The sequence below is a fragment of the Rhinoderma darwinii genome, chromosome 3, assembly GCF_050947455.1.
Source record: "Rhinoderma darwinii isolate aRhiDar2 chromosome 3, aRhiDar2.hap1, whole genome shotgun sequence".
Classification (NCBI taxonomy): Eukaryota; Metazoa; Chordata; class Amphibia; order Anura; family Rhinodermatidae; genus Rhinoderma; species Rhinoderma darwinii.
The window spans coordinates 410,515,508-410,532,835 of record NC_134689.1 but is presented as its reverse complement, the minus strand read 5'-3'; the positions used below and the strand labels follow the sequence as shown (position 1 = coordinate 410,532,835).

Genomic DNA, 17,328 nt, shown 5'->3' with positions numbered 1-17,328 from the left:
AGTGTTTTACAAATTTTGAGAAGTGTCAGTAATATGTATTCTAAATTTTTTTTCCCTTATTTAAAATCAAATCTTTTCTTGTTTATAAAAATGTCATTAAATGGCATGCAAGAACTAGATGAGTGTATATATAGGTCTACTAGAACACATCTACAAAAAAAACATTTGTAGTAATAGTTCCATGCAAACATTTTCTAGAAGGTTTATCATTTACACAAGTTTTTAGAGTTCTGCTCCTCTAATCGGCTTAACAAATTTCAACCTGTTTTGGCAGTATTAGCCCTGCCTGCAATCTTGGGCTTTGGAAGACAATAAGGGTCATTTACAAAAACACCCGACGAGGATGGGATTTGAACCCATGCATGCAGAGCACAATGGATTAGCTGTCCATCGCCTTAACCACTTGGCCACCTCGTCAACTTATTTTCATTTTTTTTTTTCTTTGGTTAGTTTCCAGCTGTTTTATAACCAAACCTGATCCCTAAAAAGTGTTTTACAAATTTTGAGAAGTGTCAGTAATATGTATTCTAAATTTTTTTTCCCTTATTTAAAATCAAATCTTTTCTTGTTTATAAAAATGTCATTAAATGGCATGCAAGAACTAGATGAGTGTATATATAGGTCTACTAGAACACATCTACAAAAAAAAACATTTGTAGTAATAGTTCCATGCAAACATTTTCTAGAAGGTTTATCATTTACACAAGTTTTTAGAGTTCTGCTCCTCTAATCGGCTTAACAAATTTCAACCTGTTTTGGCAGTATTAGCCCTGCCTGCAATCTTGGGCTTTGGAAGACAATAATGGTCATTTACAAAAACACCCGACGAGGATGGGATTTGAACCCATGCATGCAGAGCACAATGGATTAGCAGTCTATCGCCTTAACCACTCGGCCACCTCGTCAACTTATTTTCATTTTTTTTCTTTGGTTAGTTTCCAGCTGTTTTATAACCAAACCTGATCCCTAAAAAGTGTTTTACAAATTTTGAGAAGTGTCAGTAATATGTATTCTAAATTTATTTTCCCTTATTTAAAATCAAATCTTTTCTTGTTTATAAAAATGTCATTAAATGGCATGCAAGAACTAGATGAGTGTATATATAGGTCTACTAGAACACATCTACAAAAAAAAACATTTGTAGTAATAGTTCCATGCAAACATTTTCTAGAAGGTTTATCATTTACACAAGTTTTTAGAGTTCTGCTCCTCTAATCGGCTTAACAAATTTCAACCTGTTTTGGCAGTATTAGCCCTGCCTGCAATCTTGGGCTTTGGAAGACAATAATGGTCATTTACAAAAACACCCGACGAGGATGGGATTTGAACCCATGCATGCAGAGCACAATGGATTAGCAGTCTATCGCCTTAACCACTCGGCCACCTCGTCAACTTAGTTTCATTTTTTTTTCTTTGGTTAGTTTCCAGCTGTTTTATAACCAAACCTGATCCCTAAAAAGTGTTTTACAAATTTTGAGAAGTGTCAGTAATATGTATTCTAAATTTTTTTTCCCTTATTTAAAATCAAATCTTTTCTTGTTTATAAAAATGTCATTAAATGGCATGCAAGAACTAGATGAGTGTATATATAGGTCTACTAGAACACATCTACAAAAAAAAACATTTGTAGTAATAGTTCCATGCAAACATTTTCTAGAAGGTTTATCATTTACCCAAGTTTTTAGAGTTCTGCTCCTCTAATCGGCTTAACAAATTTCAACCTGTTTTGGCAGTATTAGCCCTGCCTGCAATCTTGGGCTTTGGAAGACAATAAGGGTCATTTACAAAAACACCCGACGAGGATGGGATTTGAACCCATGCATGCAGAGCACAATGGATTAGCAGTCCATCACCTTAACCACTCGGCCACCTCGTCAACTTATTTTCATTTTTTTTCTTTGGTTAGTTTCCAGCTGTTTTATAACCAAACCTGATCCCTAAAAAGTGTTTTACAAATTTTGAGAAGTGTCAGTAATATGTATTCTAAATTTTTTTTCCCTTATTTAAAATCAAATCTTTTCTTGTTTATAAAAATGTCATTAAATGGCATGCAAGAACTAGATGAGTGTATATATAGGTCTACTAGAACACATCTACAAAAAAAAACATTTGTAGTAATAGTTCCATGCAAACATTTTCTAGAAGGTTTATCATTTACACAAGTTTTTAGAGTTCTGCTCCTCTAATCGGCTTAACAAATTTCAACCTGTTTTGGCAGTATTAGCCCTGCCTGCAATCTTGGGCTTTGGAAGACAATAATGGTCATTTACAAAAACACCCGACGAGGATGGGATTTGAACCCATGCATGCAGAGCACAATGGATTAGCAGTCTATCGCCTTAACCACTCGGCCACCTCGTCAACTTATTTTCATTTTTTTTCTTTGGTTAGTTTCCAGCTGTTTTATAACCAAACCTGATCCCTAAAAAGTGTTTTACAAATTTTGAGAAGTGTCAGTAATATGTATTCTAAATTTATTTTCCCTTATTTAAAATCAAATCTTTTCTTGTTTATAAAAATGTCATTAAATGGCATGCAAGAACTAGATGAGTGTATATATAGGTCTACTAGAACACATCTACAAAAAAAAACATTTGTAGTAATAGTTCCATGCAAACATTTTCTAGAAGGTTTATCATTTACACAAGTTTTTAGAGTTCTGCTCCTCTAATCGGCTTAACAAATTTCAACCTGTTTTGGCAGTATTAGCCCTGCCTGCAATCTTGGGCTTTGGAAGACAATAATGGTCATTTACAAAAACACCCGACGAGGATGGGATTTGAACCCATGCATGCAGAGCACAATGGATTAGCAGTCTATCGCCTTAACCACTCGGCCACCTCGTCAACTTAGTTTCATTTTTTTTTCTTTGGTTAGTTTCCAGCTGTTTTATAACCAAACCTGATCCCTAAAAAGTGTTTTACAAATTTTGAGAAGTGTCAGTAATATGTATTCTAAATTTTTTTTCCCTTATTTAAAATCAAATCTTTTCTTGTTTATAAAAATGTCATTAAATGGCATGCAAGAACTAGATGAGTGTATATATAGGTCTACTAGAACACATCTACAAAAAAAAACATTTGTAGTAATAGTTCCATGCAAACATTTTCTAGAAGGTTTATCATTTACCCAAGTTTTTAGAGTTCTGCTCCTCTAATCGGCTTAACAAATTTCAACCTGTTTTGGCAGTATTAGCCCTGCCTGCAATCTTGGGCTTTGGAAGACAATAAGGGTCATTTACAAAAACACCCGACGAGGATGGGATTTGAACCCATGCATGCAGAGCACAATGGATTAGCAGTCCATCACCTTAACCACTCGGCCACCTCGTCAACTTATTTTCATTTTTTTTCTTTGGTTAGTTTCCAGCTGTTTTATAACCAAACCTGATCCCTAAAAAGTGTTTTACAAATTTTGAGAAGTGTCAGTAATATGTATTCTAAATTTTTTTTCCCTTATTTAAAATCAAATCTTTTCTTGTTTATAAAAATGTCATTAAATGGCATGCAAGAACTAGATGAGTGTATATATAGGTCTACTAGAACACATCTACAAAAAAAAACATTTGTAGTAATAGTTCCATGCAAACATTTTCTAGAAGGTTTATCATTTACACAAGTTTTTAGAGTTCTGCTCCTCTAATCGGCTTAACAAATTTCAACCTGTTTTGGCAGTATTAGCCCTGCCTGCAATCTTGGGCTTTGGAAGACAATAAGGGTCATTTCCAAAAACACCCGACGAGGATGGGATTTGAACCCATGCATGCAGAGCACAATGGATTAGCAGTCCATCGCCTTAACCACTCGGCCACCTCGTCAACTTATTTTCATTTTTTTCTTTGGTTAGTTTCCAGCTGTTTTATAACCAAACCTGATCCCTAAAAAGCGTTTTACAAATTTTGAGAAGTGTCAGTAATATGTATTCTAAATGTATTTTCCCTTATTTAAAATCAAATCTATTCTTGTTTATAAAAATGTCATTAAATGGCATGCAAGAACTAGATGAGTGTATATATAGGTCTACTAGAACACATCTACAAAAAAAAACATTTGTAGTAATAGTTCCATGCAAACATTTTCTAGAAGGTTTATCATTTACACAAGTTTTTAGAGTTCTGCTCCTCTAATCGGCTTAACAAATTTCAACCTGTTTTGGCAGTATTTTAGCCCTGCCTGCAATCTAGGGCTATGGAAGACAATAAGGGTCATTTCCAAAAACACCCGACGAGGATTGGATTTGAACCCATGCATGCAGAGCACAATGGATTAGCAGTCCATCACCTTAACCACTCGGCCACCTCGTCAACTTATTTTCATTTTTTTCTTTGGTTAGTTTCCAGCTGTTTTATAACCAAACCTGATCCCTAAAAAGTGTTTTACAAATTTTGAGAAGTGTCAGTAATATGTATTCTAAATTTATTTTCCCTTATTTAAAATCAAATCTTTTCTTGTTTATAAAAATGTCATTAAATGGCATGCAAGAACTAGATGAGTGTATATATAGGTCTACTAGAACACATCTACAAAAAAAAAACATTTGTAGTAATAGTTCCATGCAAACATTTTCTAGAAGGTTTATCATTTACACAAGTTTTTAGAGTTCTGCTCCTCTAATCGGCTTAACAAATTTCAACCTGTTTTGGCAGTATTAGCCCTGCCTGCAATCTTGGGCTTTGGAAGACAATAATGGTCATTTACAAAAACATCCGACGAGGATGGGATTTGAACCCATGCATGCAGAGCACAATGGATTAGCTGTCCATCGCCTTAACCACTAGGCCACCTCGTCAACTTATTTTCATTTTTTTTTTCTTTGGTTAGTTTCCAGCTGTTTTATAACCAAACCTGATCCCTAAAAAGTGTTTTACAAATTTTGAGAAGTGTCAGTAATATGTATTCTAAATTTATTTTCCCTTATTTAAAATCAAATCTTTTCTTGTTTATAAAAATGTCATTAAATGGCATGCAAGAACTAGATGAGTGTATATATAGGTCTACTAGAACACATCTACAAAAAAAAACATTTGTAGTAATAGTTCCATGCAAACATTTTCTAGAAGGTTTATCATTTACACATGTTTTTAGAGTTCTGCTCCTCTAATCGGCTTAACAAATTTCAACCTGTTTTGGCAGTATTAGCCCTGCCTGCAATCTTGGGCTTTGGAAGACAATAAGGGTCATTCCAAAAACACCCGACGAGGATGGGATTTGAACCCATGCATGCAGAGCACAATGGATTAGCTGTCCATCGCCTTAACCACTCGGCCACCTCGTCAACTTATTTTCAATTTTTTCTTTGGTTAGTTTCCAGCTGTTTTATAACCAAACCTGATCCCTAAAAAGTGTTTTACAAATTTTGAGAAGTGTCAGTAATATGTATTCTAAATTTATTTTCCCTTATTTAAAATCAAATATTTTCTTGCTTATAAAAATGTCATTAAATGGCATGCAAGAACTAGATGAGTGTATATATAGGTCTACTAGAACACATCTTCAAAAAAAACATTTGTAGTAATAGTTCCATGCAAACATTTTCTAGAAGGTTTATCATTTACACAAGTTTTTAGAGTTCTGCTCCTCTAATCGGCTTAACAAATTTCAACCTGTTTTGGCAGTATTAGCCCTGCCTGCAATCTTGGGCTTTGGAAGACAATAAGGGTCATTTACAAAAACACCCGACGAGGATGGGATGCAGAGCACAATGGATTAGCAGTCCATCGCCTTAACCACTCGGCCACCTCGTCAACTTATTTTAATTTTTTTCTTTGGTTAGTTTCCAGCTGTTTTATAACCAAACCTGATCCCTAAAAAGTGTTTTACAAATTTTGAGAAGTGTCAGTAATATGTATTCTAAATTTATTTTCCCTTATTTAAAATCAAATCATTTCTTGTTTATAAAAATGTCATTAAATGGCATGCAAGAACTAGATGAGTGTATATATAGGTATACTAGAACACATCTACAAAAAAAAACATTTGTAGTAATAGTTCCATGCAAACATTTTCTAGAAGGTTTATCATTTACACAAGTTTTTAGAGTTCTGCTCCTCTAATCGGCTTAACAAATTTCAACCTGTTTTGGCAGTATTAGCCCTGCCTGCAATCTTGGGCTTTGGAAGACAATAAGGGTCATTTACAAAAACACCCGACAAGGATGGGATTTGAACCCATGCATGCATAGCACAATGGATTAGCTGTCCATCGCCTTAACCACTCGGCCACCTCGTCAACTTATTTTCATTTCATTTTTTTTTTTTTTTTCTTTGGTTAGTTTCCAGCTGTTTTATAACCAAACCTGATCCCTAAAAAGTGTTTTACAAATTTTGAGAAGTGTCAGTAATATGTATTCTAAATTTATTTTCCCTTATTTAAAATCAAATCTTTTCTTGTTTATAAAAATGTCATTAAATGGCATGCAAGAACTAGATGAGTGTATATATAGGTCTACTAGAACACATCTACAAAAAAAAACATTTGTAGTAATAGTTCCATGCAAACATTTTCTAGAAGGTTTATCATTTACAGAAGTTTTTAGAGTTCTGCTCCTCTAATCGGCTTAACAAATTTCAACCTGTTTTGGCAGTATTAGCCCTGCCTGCAATTTTGGGCTTTGGAAGACAATAAGGGTCATTTACAAAAACACCCGACGAGGATGGGATGCAGAGCACAATGGATTAGCAGTCCATCGCCTTAACCACTCGGCCACCTCGTCAACTTATTTTCATTTTTTTCTTTGGTTAGTTTCCAGCTGTTTTATAACCAAACCTGATCCCTAAAAAGTGTTTTACAAATTTTGAGAAGTGTCAGTAATATGTATTCTAAATTTATTTTCCCTTATTTAAAATCAAATCTTTTCTTGTTTATAAAAATGTCATTAAATGGCATGCAAGAACTAGATGAGTGTATATATAGGTCTACTAGAACACATCTACAAAAAAAAAACATTTGTAGTAATAGTTCCATGCAAACATTTTCTAGAAGGTTTATCATTTACACAAGTTTTTAGAGTTCTGCTCCTCTAATCGGCTTAACAAATTTCAACCTGTTTTGGCAGTATTAGCCCTGCCTGCAATCTTGGGCTTTGGAAGACAATAATGGTCATTTACAAAAACATCCGACGAGGATGGGATTTGAACCCATGCATGCAGAGCACAATGGATTAGCTGTCCATCGCCTTAACCACTTGGCCACCTCGTCAACTTATTTTCATTTTTTTTTTTCTTTGGTTAGTTTCCAGCTGTTTTATAACCAAACCTGATCCCTAAAAAGTGTTTTACAAATTTTGAGAAGTGTCAGTAATATGTATTCTAAATTTATTTTCCCTTATTTAAAATCAAATCTATTCTTGTTTATAAAAATGTCATTAAATGGCATGCAAGAACTAGATGAGTGTATATATAGGTCTACTAGAACACATCTACAAAAAAAAACATTTGTAGTAATAGTTCCATGCAAACATTTTCTAGAAGGTTTATCATTTACACATGTTTTTAGAGTTCTGCTCCTCTAATCAGCTTAACAAATTTCAACCTGTTTTGGCAGTATTAGCCCTGCCTGCAATCTTGGGCTTTGGAAGACAATAAGGGTCATTCCAAAAACACCCGACGAGGATGGGATTTGAACCCATGCATGCAGAGCACAATGGATTAGCTGTCCATCGCCTTAACCACTCGGCCACCTTGTCAACTTATTTTCATTTTTTTCTTTGGTTAGTTTCCAGCTGTTTTATAACCAAACCTGATCCCTAAAAAGTGTTTTACAAATTTTGAGAAGTGTCAGTAATATGTATTCTAAATTTATTTTCCCTTATTTAAAATCAAATCTTTTCTTGTTTATAAAAATGTCATTAAATGGCATGCAAGAACTAGATGAGTGTATATATAGGTCTACTAGAACACATCTACAAAAAAAAACATTTGTAGTAATAGTTCCATGCAAACATTTTCTAGAAGGTTTATCATTTACACAAGTTTTTAGAGTTCTGCTCCTCTTATCGGCTTAACAAATTTCAACCTGTTTTGGCAGTATTAGCCCTGCCTGCAATCTTGGGCTTTGGAAGACAATAAGGGTAATTTACAAAAACACCCGACGAGGATGGGATTTGAACCCATGCATGCAGAGCACAATGGATTAGCAGTCCATCGCCTTAACCACTCGGCCACCTCGTCAACTTATTTACATTTTTTTCTTTGGTTAGTTTCCAGCTGTTTTATAACCAAACCTGATCCCTAAAAAGTGTTTTACAAATTTTGAGAAGTGTCAGTAATATGTATTCTAAATTTATTTTCCCTTATTTAAAATCAAATCTTTTCTTGTTTATAAAAATGTCATTAAATGGCATGCAAGAACTAGATGAGTGTATATATAGGTCTACTAGAACACATCTACAAAAAAAAACATTTGTAGTAATAGTTCCATGCAAACATTTTCTAGAAGGTTTCACAAGTTTTTAGAGTTCTGCTCCTCTAATCGGCTTAACAAATTTCAACCTGTTTTGGCAGTATTAGCCCTGCCTGCAATCTTGGGCTTTGGAAGACAATAAGGGTAATTTACAAAAACACCCGACGAGGATGGGATTTGAACCCATGCATGCAGAGCACAATGGATTAGCAGTCCATCACCTTAACCACTCGGCCACCTCGTCAACTTATTTTCATTTTTTTCTTTGGTTAGTTTCCAGCTGTTTTATAACCAAACCTGATCCCTAACAAGTGTTTTACAAATTTTGAGAAGTGTCAGTAATATGTATTCTAAATTTATTTTCCCTTATTTAAAATCAAATCTTTTCTTGTTTATAAAAATGTCATTAAATGGCATGCAAGAACTAGATGAGTGTATATATAGGTCTACTAGAGCACATCTACAAAAAAAAACATTTGTAGTAATAGTTCCATGCAAACATTTTCTAGAAGGTTTCACAAGTTTTTAGAGTTCTGCTCCTCTAATCGGCTTAACAAATTTCAACCTGTTTTGGCAGTATTAGCCCTGCCTGCAATCTTGGGCTTTGCATTTCCAAAAACACCCGACAAGGATGGGATTTGAACCCATGCATGCAGAGCACAATGGATTAGCAGTCCATCGCCTTAACCACTCAGCCACCTCATCAACTTATTTTCATTTTTTTCTTTGGTTAGTTTCCAGCTGTTTTATAACCAAACCTGATCCCTAAAAAGTGTTTTACAAATTTTGAGAAGTGTCAGTAATATGTATTCTAAATTTATTTTCTCTTATTTAAAATCAAATCTTTTCTTGTTTATAAAAATGTCATTAAATGGCATGCAAGAACTAGATGAGTGTATATATAGGTCTACTAGAACACATCTACAAAAAAAACATTTGTAGTAATAGTTCCATGCAAACATTTTCTAGAAGGTTTATCATTTACACAAGTTTTTAGAGTTCTGCTCCTCTAATCGGCTTAACAAATTTCAACCTGTTTTGGCAGTATTAGCCCTGCCTGCAATCTTGGGCTTTGGAAGACAATAAGGGTCATTTACAAAAACACCCGACGAGGATGGGATGCAGAGCACAATGGATTAGCAGTCCATCGCCTTAACCACTCGGCCACCTCGTCAACTTATTTTCATTTTTTTCTTTGGTTAGTTTCCAGCTGTTTTATAACCAAACCTGATCCCTAAAAAGTGTTTTACAAATTTTGAGAAGTGTCAGTAATATGTATTCTAAATTAATTTTCCCTTATTTAAAATCAAATGTTTTCTTGTTTATAAAAATGTCATTAAATGGCATGCAAGAACTAGATGAGTGTATATATAGGTCTACTAGAACACATCTACAAAAAAAAACATTTGTAGTAATAGTTCCATGCAAACATTTTCTAGAAGGTTTATCATTTACACAAGTTTTTAGAGTTCTGCTCCTCTTATCGGCTTAACAAATTTCAACCTGTTTTGGCAGTATTAGCCCTGCCTGCAATCTTGGGCTTTGGAAGACAATAAGGGTAATTTACAAAAACACCCGACGAGGATGGGATTTGAACCCATGCATGCAGAGCACAATGGATTAGCAGTCCATCGCCTTAACCACTCGGCCACCTCGTCAACTTATTTACATTTTTTTCTTTGGTTAGTTTCCAGCTGTTTTATAACCAAACCTGATCCCTAAAAAGTGTTTTACAAGTTTTGAGAAGTGTCAGTAATATGTATTCTAAATTTATTTTCCCTTATTTAAAATCAAATCTTTTCTTGTTTATAAAAATGTCATTAAATGGCATGCAAGAACTAGATGAGTGTATATATAGGTCTACTAGAACACATCTACAAAAAAAAACATTTGTAGTAATAGTTCCATGCAAACATTTTCTAGAAGGTTTCACAAGTTTTTAGAGTTCTGCTCCTCTAATCGGCTTAACAAATTTCAACCTGTTTTGGCAGTATTAGCCCTGCCTGCAATCTTGGGCTTTGGAAGACAATAAGGGTAATTTACAAAAACACCCGACGAGGATGGGATTTGAACCCATGCATGCAGAGCACAATGGATTAGCAGTCCATCGCCTTAACCACTCGGCCACCTCGTCAACTTATTTACATTTTTTTCTTTGGTTAGTTTCCAGCTGTTTTATAACCAAACCTGATCCCTAAAAAGTGTTTTACAAATTTTGAGAAGTGTCAGTAATATGTATTCTAAATTTATTTTCCCTTATTTAAAATCAAATCTTTTCTTGTTTATAAAAATGTCATTAAATGGCATGCAAGAACTAGATGAGTGTATATATAGGTCTACTAGAGCACATCTACAAAAAAAAACATTTGTAGTAATAGTTCCATGCAAACATTTTCTAGAAGGTTTCACAAGTTTTTAGAGTTCTGCTCCTCTAATCGGCTTAACAAATTTCAACCTGTTTTGGCAGTATTAGCCCTGCCTGCAATCTTGGGCTTTGCATTTCCAAAAACACCCGACAAGGATGGGATTTGAACCCATGCATGCAGAGCACAATGGATTAGCAGTCCATCGCCTTAACCACTCAGCCACCTCATCAACTTATTTTCATTTTTTTCTTTGGTTAGTTTCCAGCTGTTTTATAACCAAACCTGATCCCTAAAAAGTGTTTTACAAATTTTGAGAAGTGTCAGTAATATGTATTCTAAATTTATTTTCCCTTATTTAAAATCAAATCTTTTCTTGTTTATAAAAATGTCATTAAATGGCATGCAAGAACTAGATGAGTGTATATATAGGTCTACTAGAACACATCTACAAAAAAAACATTTGTAGTAATAGTTCCATGCAAACATTTTCTAGAAGGTTTATCATTTACACAAGTTTTTAGAGTTCTGCTCCTCTAATCGGCTTAACAAATTTCAACCTGTTTTGGCAGTATTAGCCCTGCCTGCAATCTTGGGCTTTGGAAGACAATAAGGGTCATTTACAAAAACACCCGACGAGGATGGGATGCAGAGCACAATGGATTAGCAGTCCATCGCCTTAACCACTCGGCCACCTCGTCAACTTATTTTCATTTTTTTCTTTGGTTAGTTTCCAGCTGTTTTATAACCAAACCTGATCCCTAAAAAGTGTTTTACAAATTTTGAGAAGTGTCAGTAATATGTATTCTAAATTTATTTTCCCTTATTTAAAATCAAATGTTTTCTTGTTTATAAAAATGTCATTAAATGGCATGCAAGAACTAGATGAGTGTATATATAGGTCTACTAGAACACATCTACAAAAAAAAACATTTGTAGTAATAGTTCCATGCAAACATTTTCTAGAAGGTTTCACAAGTTTTTAGAGTTCTGCTCCTCTAATCGGCTTAACAAATTTCAACCTGTTTTGGCAGTATTAGCCCTGCCTGCAATCTTAAGCTTTGGAAGACAATAAGGGTCATTTACAAAAACACCCGACGAGGATTTGAACCCATGCATGCAGAGCACAATGGATTAGCAGTCCATCGCCTTAACCACTCGGCCACCTCGTCAACTTATTTTCATTTTTTTTCTTTGGTTAGTTTCCAGCTGTTTTATAACCAAACCTGATCCCTAAAAAGTGTTTTACAAATTTTGAGAAGTGTCAGTGGAGGTGTATTGGTGGTAGTAGAGGTAGCCAACGGACAGCAAGGGTGGTGGTAGTAGTAGTAGTAGCAGCAGCACATTAAAAGACACTGCACAGTCACAGGACAAAGCCCTGTGGTGGGGCAGGCCTGCTTGTAGCAGACGGCAGTGGAGGTGTATTGGTGGTAGTAGAGGTAGCCAACGGACAGCAAGGGTGGTGGTAGTAGTAGTAGCAGCACATTAAAAGAGACTGGACAGTCACAGGACAAAGCCCTGTGGTGGGGCAGGCCTGCTTGTAGCAGACGGCAGTGGAGGTGTATTGGTGGTAGTAAAAGTAGCCAATGGACAGCAAGGGTGGTGGTAGTAGTAGTAGCAGTACATTAAATGACACTGGACAGTCACAGGACAAAGCCCTGTGGTGGGGCAGGCCTGTTTGTAGCAGACGGCAGTGGAGGTGTATTGGTGTTAGTAGAGGTAGCCAACGGACAGCAAGGGCGGTGGTAGTAGTAGTAGCAGCACATTAAAAGACACTGGACAGTCACAGGACAAAGCCCTGTGGTGGGGCAGGCCTGCTTGTAGCAGACGGCAGTGGAGGTGTATTGGTGGTAGTAGAGGTAGCCAACGGACAGCAAGGGTGGTGGTAGTAGTAGTAGCAGCACATTAAAAGAGACTTGAAAAAGGACAAAGCCCTGTGGTGGGGCAGGCCTGCTTGTAGCAGACGGCAGTGGAGGTGTATTGGTGGTAGTAGAGGTAGCCAACGGACAGCAAGGGTGGTGGTAGTAGTAGTAGCAGCACATTAAAAGACACTGGACAGTCACAGGACAAAGCCCTGTGGTGGGGCAGGCCTGCTTGTAGCAGACGGCAGTGGAGGTGTATTGGTGGTAGTAGAGGTAGCCAACGGACAGCAAGGGTGGTGGTAGTAGTAGTAGCAGCACATTAAAAGAGACTGGACAGTCACAGGACAAAGCCCTGTGGTGGGGCAGGCCTGCTTGTAGCAGACGGCACTGGGGGTGGATTGGTGGTAGTAGAGGTAGCCAACGGACAGCACGGGTGGTGGTAGTAGTAGTAGTAGCAGCACATGAAAAGACACTGGACAGTCACAGGACAAAGCACTGTGGTGGGGCTGGCTTCAGGCCTGCTTGTAGCAGACGGCAGTGGAGGTGTATTGGTGGTAGTAGAGGTAGCCAACGGACAGCACGAGTGGTGGTAGTAGTAGTAGTAGCAGCACATTAAAACAGACTGGACAGTCACAGACAAAGCCCTGTGGTGGGGCAGGCCTGCTTGTAGCAGACGGCACTGGGGGTGGATTGGTGGTAGAAGTAGTAGCAGCACCAACAGCGGCACATTAAAAAAAGAGTGTAAAGGACAGAATCCCGTAGTAGCAGGCGGCAGTAGCAGGCGGCAGCGGCAGCAGCAGCAATGTCAGATCTAATCAGTGGCATCAGGCACAGGGGTTTTAAAATCCTCACCGATCCACACTTGATTCATTTTCAGAAACGTGAGATTTTCCAAGCTGTTGGCGGACAATCTTGTTCGCTTAGGGGTGAAGAAGCCCCCTGTCGCGCTGTATACCCTCTCTGACGCTGCACTAGAGGGTGGACAAGACAGTACACCCATGGCAAACTGGGCCAGTTCTTGCCAATGATCCAATCTGCTGACCCAGAAGTCCATGGGGTCTGGGATCAGGATTTCTTACAGAGAAAGGGCACAGTCCAGGTACGAGTGAACCTGGTTGTTTAGGTGCTGGTGATGGTGAACATCCCTTTGGTGACTACGATGTGTGTCAGGTCAGGGTATTGGATGTAAAAATGTTGTCATCATATTTTCCATACTGAATTGGCTGCTGCTGCCGCTACTGCTGCCGCCTATTGCAGAGGTAGCTCTGCCGGAGGTGGTGGAACGATGAGACAGTGGGGAGCGGAGAGTGGCCCCCTGGTCAGACATGCTTGCAGCAGGTGTTTGCCGTTTGAAAGCCGTGACAAGCTGATAATAAGCCAATTTTGCCTCCCTCTCGGAAGGCGCAAAAAACTCCCCCATTCTGGCATTATACCGAGGGTCTAAAAGTGTGGCTATCCAGTACTCATCTCTTTGCTTCATGCTAACAATACGACAGTCAGTGCGCAAGCAACAAAGCATACAGCTCGCCATCCTGGCCAGCGTTTCAGAGGGCCCGGTTGGTTCCATCTCCGCCCCATACTGCCATGGTTGTCCATCATCAAGTTCGTCATCAGACTCATCATCATCACTGTCATGTTGTGCGACTGCCTCGTCCCCTATCCCTTCCTGTGATTCCATCTCCAAATCCAGCTCCTCTTCAGGTCCTGTTTCCTCATCCTCATCCTCCTCCTCCTCCTCAACATCCATAGCCAGATATGATCCTTCCTCCATCCTTTGCTGAATCATTGCTGTGAGCGTTTGCTCCAGAATGAATATCAGCGGCATAACATCGTTCATTCCGCTAGCGTCACGGCTCACAAATCGTGTGGCCTCTTCAAAGGGCCTAAAAACGCGACATGCGTCTCTAACCAGCTGCCAGTGCCTGAGCTCGAAATTACACTGGCTCCAAACGCTGCCCGTCTGCTGCATCAGGAAATCATTAACGGCTTTCTGCTGTTCGTACAGACGGTCCAACATGTGGCGGGTGGAATTCCAGCATGTTGGAACGTCGCAAATCAGGCTGTGTTCTGGGAGATTGTTTTGGCGCTGCAAGTCCAGGAGGGCGTTCTTAAATGCATACGAATGTCTAAAGCGAACGCAAACCCTCCTGGACATGGCCAGCACACCCTTCAAACCAACATATGACTTTAAGAAGCGTGTTATGACCAGATTGATCACATGTGCAATGCAAGGAGCTTGTGTCAGGTGACCTAGACGCAGTGCAGCCACAACGTTCTTCCCTTTATCAGAGACAACATTGCCCAGTGTGAGTTTCAGAGGAGATAGCCAGCGCGCAATTTCCTCCTTGATGCACAGCAGCAGCTCCTGCCCTGTGTGGCTTTTCTCGCCCAGACTTAGCAGGTGTAAGACAGCGTTGTGGCGCTTCACCTTGCACCTATGAAAAGAGGAGGGAGGAGGAGTGGAATATACGCTGTGTCCTGTCGGGGACGGGAAGACCTCCATTGAGGAGGGCAAGGAGGAGGAGTAGGAGTAGGAGGATGGTAGGCGCCTGGTGTCCGGAGTTGAACCAGAAAGATACAAGCGTGGAGGTGGTAATGCCTGGTATTGCTGCGGTGGTGCATCGGACTGCAAAATATTGACCCAGTGGGCCGTGAAAGACATGTACTGTCCCTGTCCATAGTTGCTGCTCCACGTGTCGACGGTGGCATGTACCCTGCTGCACACGGATAATTGCAAGGACTGGCCCACCTTTTCCTCCACGTGCTTGTGCAAGGCAGGAACAGCTGAATTGGAGAAGTAATGGCGGCTAGGTATTCGCCACCTAGGCTGAGCGCACGCCATCAATTGCTTGAAGCCGGCGGAGTCGACCAGGTGGTACGGCAGCGACTGCACCACCAACAACTTAGCCAGGTGTGAATTAAGCCGCACAACAAGTGGATGACTGGGTATATATTGTTGCTTATTGGACAACGATTCCGTAATGGATAACTGACGGGACGTAGGAGGAGCACTAGATGACAGTGATGATGATGACAATGAGATGGTGGATAAGGCCTGGCTACTACTTAGATGACAGGGACTTGGAGCAGCAGCAGCAGCGGCAGAGGGGTCTTCATTAGATGTACATGATGGTGGGGCATGTTGATTGTCCCACATGGCCTTGTGATGCCGCTCCATGTGTTTACGTAGAGCGGTAGTTCCTACATTGCTGCCCTGCCCACGCCTTACTTTCTGCTTGCAGATACGGCACTGTGCCATGTTTTCGTCCTCCGGGAGGGTACAGAAAAATTGCCACACGGCAGAGTACCGTAAAGAGGTAGTACCACGTCCACCACCACCACCACCCGAGCTTGCCCCTTGTCTGGCAGGCTTTTTTCGGGAGCCTACTCCAGTAGCAGCAGTGTCGCCGTCACCGGCTCCTGAGCTGACCCTACCGCTGCAACGTTTTGCAGATTTACTTCTGCCCCTACCTCGGCTTGGCTGTTTATCACTGCCAGTGCCGCCACTACTACCCTCCTCCTCTGACGCCGTCATCATCTCGTCACCTGGTTCCCACGTCCTGTCTAAAACAACATCATTATCATAGCCCTCCTCATCATCCCCGCCACTTCTGTCACTGTGTTGTGAATGTGATGTGACATCATGGCGGGCTCCATGCCCCCCTCATTACTGCGTCTGCCACCACGGCTACCACCAACACCCCCACTACCACATCTATGCGTCTCGGACACCGCTTCCACCTCCACCGCCGCAACACACTCCGTTGGCTGACTCGCGGAAAACAAATCATCATCACTATGTTGTTCAGTATCTTCCTTCGCACCCGAGGAGATGTCTCTTAGTACTCTCAGGAAAGATGGCTTCCTGCTAGGAAGGGGGAGTGAAGACATAGATGATGGAATGGAAACGCTAGAAATACCCATTTTACTACTGTCACTGTGCCAAGGAACTGTAGAGGATCTGGAATCCAACGACGAAACCTGGCTTGAAGCCAGATCGTCAGAGTCTTCCTGCTGAGATGACCGCGAGCCAGCCAACCAGTCCACAATGGCCGTATTGTCTAAAGTAACCCGCCGACCGCAGGAGATGGACAAGTCTGGCTTGCTGATACTGCTACTACTACCAGCAGGCACATGGCTGCTGCTACTAGTGGAACTGGGCACATGTCTTGTGCTACAAATGCTGGTACCGGGTCTGGCACCAACAGATCCAACATTTGGACTGGAAGAGGACATGGAATGGGTGTTTTTTCCTCTACCCCGTCCTTTCACAACCTTTTTTTTACCATACATTTCACTGCTGTGCTGGAGTGCAGCAAGTTGAATCAAAACCCCGGGGATGAGCCCCTTCTAAAAGCGTATTCACACACTGGCTTGGCAAATGGCAATGAATGAGAATTTCTATCAGCCACTGTGCACTCAGGGAATGTTGAGCGTTGTAGTACTACAAAGGCTGCCTGTATTGCAAGTTGGATGTTAACCCATGCAACGGGGATGAGCCCCTTCTAAAAGCTTATTCACACACTGGCTTGGCAAATGGCAATGAATGAGAATTTCTATCAGCCACGGTGCACTCAGGGAATGGTGGGCATTGTAGTACTACAAAGGCTGCATGTATTGCAAGTTGGATGTTAACCCATGCAACGGGGATGAGCCCCTTCTAAAAGCTTATTCACACACTGGCTTGGCAAATGGCAATGAATG

General features: G+C 39.9%; 15 non-coding genes across 15 annotated transcripts; all 15 read right to left on the bottom strand.

The window, feature by feature from the left end:
- Positions 1–823: 823 nt before the first annotated feature.
- On the bottom strand, positions 824–905 carry TRNAS-GCU (transfer RNA serine (anticodon GCU)). Its single transcript has one exon. It is a non-coding gene; the product is annotated as a tRNA-Ser (tRNA).
- Positions 906–1,308: 403 nt separating this feature from the next.
- TRNAS-GCU (transfer RNA serine (anticodon GCU)) lies at positions 1,309–1,390 on the bottom strand. The gene has a single exon. It is a non-coding gene; the product is annotated as a tRNA-Ser (tRNA).
- Positions 1,391–1,794: 404 nt separating this feature from the next.
- Positions 1,795–1,876, bottom strand: TRNAS-GCU (transfer RNA serine (anticodon GCU)). The gene has a single exon. It is a non-coding gene; the product is annotated as a tRNA-Ser (tRNA).
- Positions 1,877–2,279: 403 nt separating this feature from the next.
- On the bottom strand, positions 2,280–2,361 carry TRNAS-GCU (transfer RNA serine (anticodon GCU)). The gene has a single exon. It is a non-coding gene; the product is annotated as a tRNA-Ser (tRNA).
- Positions 2,362–2,764: 403 nt separating this feature from the next.
- TRNAS-GCU (transfer RNA serine (anticodon GCU)) lies at positions 2,765–2,846 on the bottom strand. The gene has a single exon. It is a non-coding gene; the product is annotated as a tRNA-Ser (tRNA).
- A 404-nt stretch (positions 2,847–3,250) lies between these two features.
- On the bottom strand, positions 3,251–3,332 carry TRNAS-GCU (transfer RNA serine (anticodon GCU)). The gene has a single exon. It is a non-coding gene; the product is annotated as a tRNA-Ser (tRNA).
- Positions 3,333–3,735: 403 nt separating this feature from the next.
- TRNAS-GCU (transfer RNA serine (anticodon GCU)) lies at positions 3,736–3,817 on the bottom strand. The gene has a single exon. It is a non-coding gene; the product is annotated as a tRNA-Ser (tRNA).
- An 889-nt stretch (positions 3,818–4,706) lies between these two features.
- Positions 4,707–4,788, bottom strand: TRNAS-GCU (transfer RNA serine (anticodon GCU)). Its single transcript has one exon. It is a non-coding gene; the product is annotated as a tRNA-Ser (tRNA).
- A 404-nt stretch (positions 4,789–5,192) lies between these two features.
- TRNAS-GCU (transfer RNA serine (anticodon GCU)) lies at positions 5,193–5,274 on the bottom strand. The gene has a single exon. It is a non-coding gene; the product is annotated as a tRNA-Ser (tRNA).
- Positions 5,275–8,085: 2,811 nt separating this feature from the next.
- TRNAS-GCU (transfer RNA serine (anticodon GCU)) lies at positions 8,086–8,167 on the bottom strand. The gene has a single exon. It is a non-coding gene; the product is annotated as a tRNA-Ser (tRNA).
- A 394-nt stretch (positions 8,168–8,561) lies between these two features.
- Positions 8,562–8,643, bottom strand: TRNAS-GCU (transfer RNA serine (anticodon GCU)). The gene has a single exon. It is a non-coding gene; the product is annotated as a tRNA-Ser (tRNA).
- Positions 8,644–9,022: 379 nt separating this feature from the next.
- On the bottom strand, positions 9,023–9,104 carry TRNAS-GCU (transfer RNA serine (anticodon GCU)). The gene has a single exon. It is a non-coding gene; the product is annotated as a tRNA-Ser (tRNA).
- An 871-nt stretch (positions 9,105–9,975) lies between these two features.
- On the bottom strand, positions 9,976–10,057 carry TRNAS-GCU (transfer RNA serine (anticodon GCU)). Its single transcript has one exon. It is a non-coding gene; the product is annotated as a tRNA-Ser (tRNA).
- A 394-nt stretch (positions 10,058–10,451) lies between these two features.
- TRNAS-GCU (transfer RNA serine (anticodon GCU)) lies at positions 10,452–10,533 on the bottom strand. Its single transcript has one exon. It is a non-coding gene; the product is annotated as a tRNA-Ser (tRNA).
- A 379-nt stretch (positions 10,534–10,912) lies between these two features.
- On the bottom strand, positions 10,913–10,994 carry TRNAS-GCU (transfer RNA serine (anticodon GCU)). The gene has a single exon. It is a non-coding gene; the product is annotated as a tRNA-Ser (tRNA).
- Between the last annotated feature and the right edge of the window lie 6,334 nt (positions 10,995–17,328).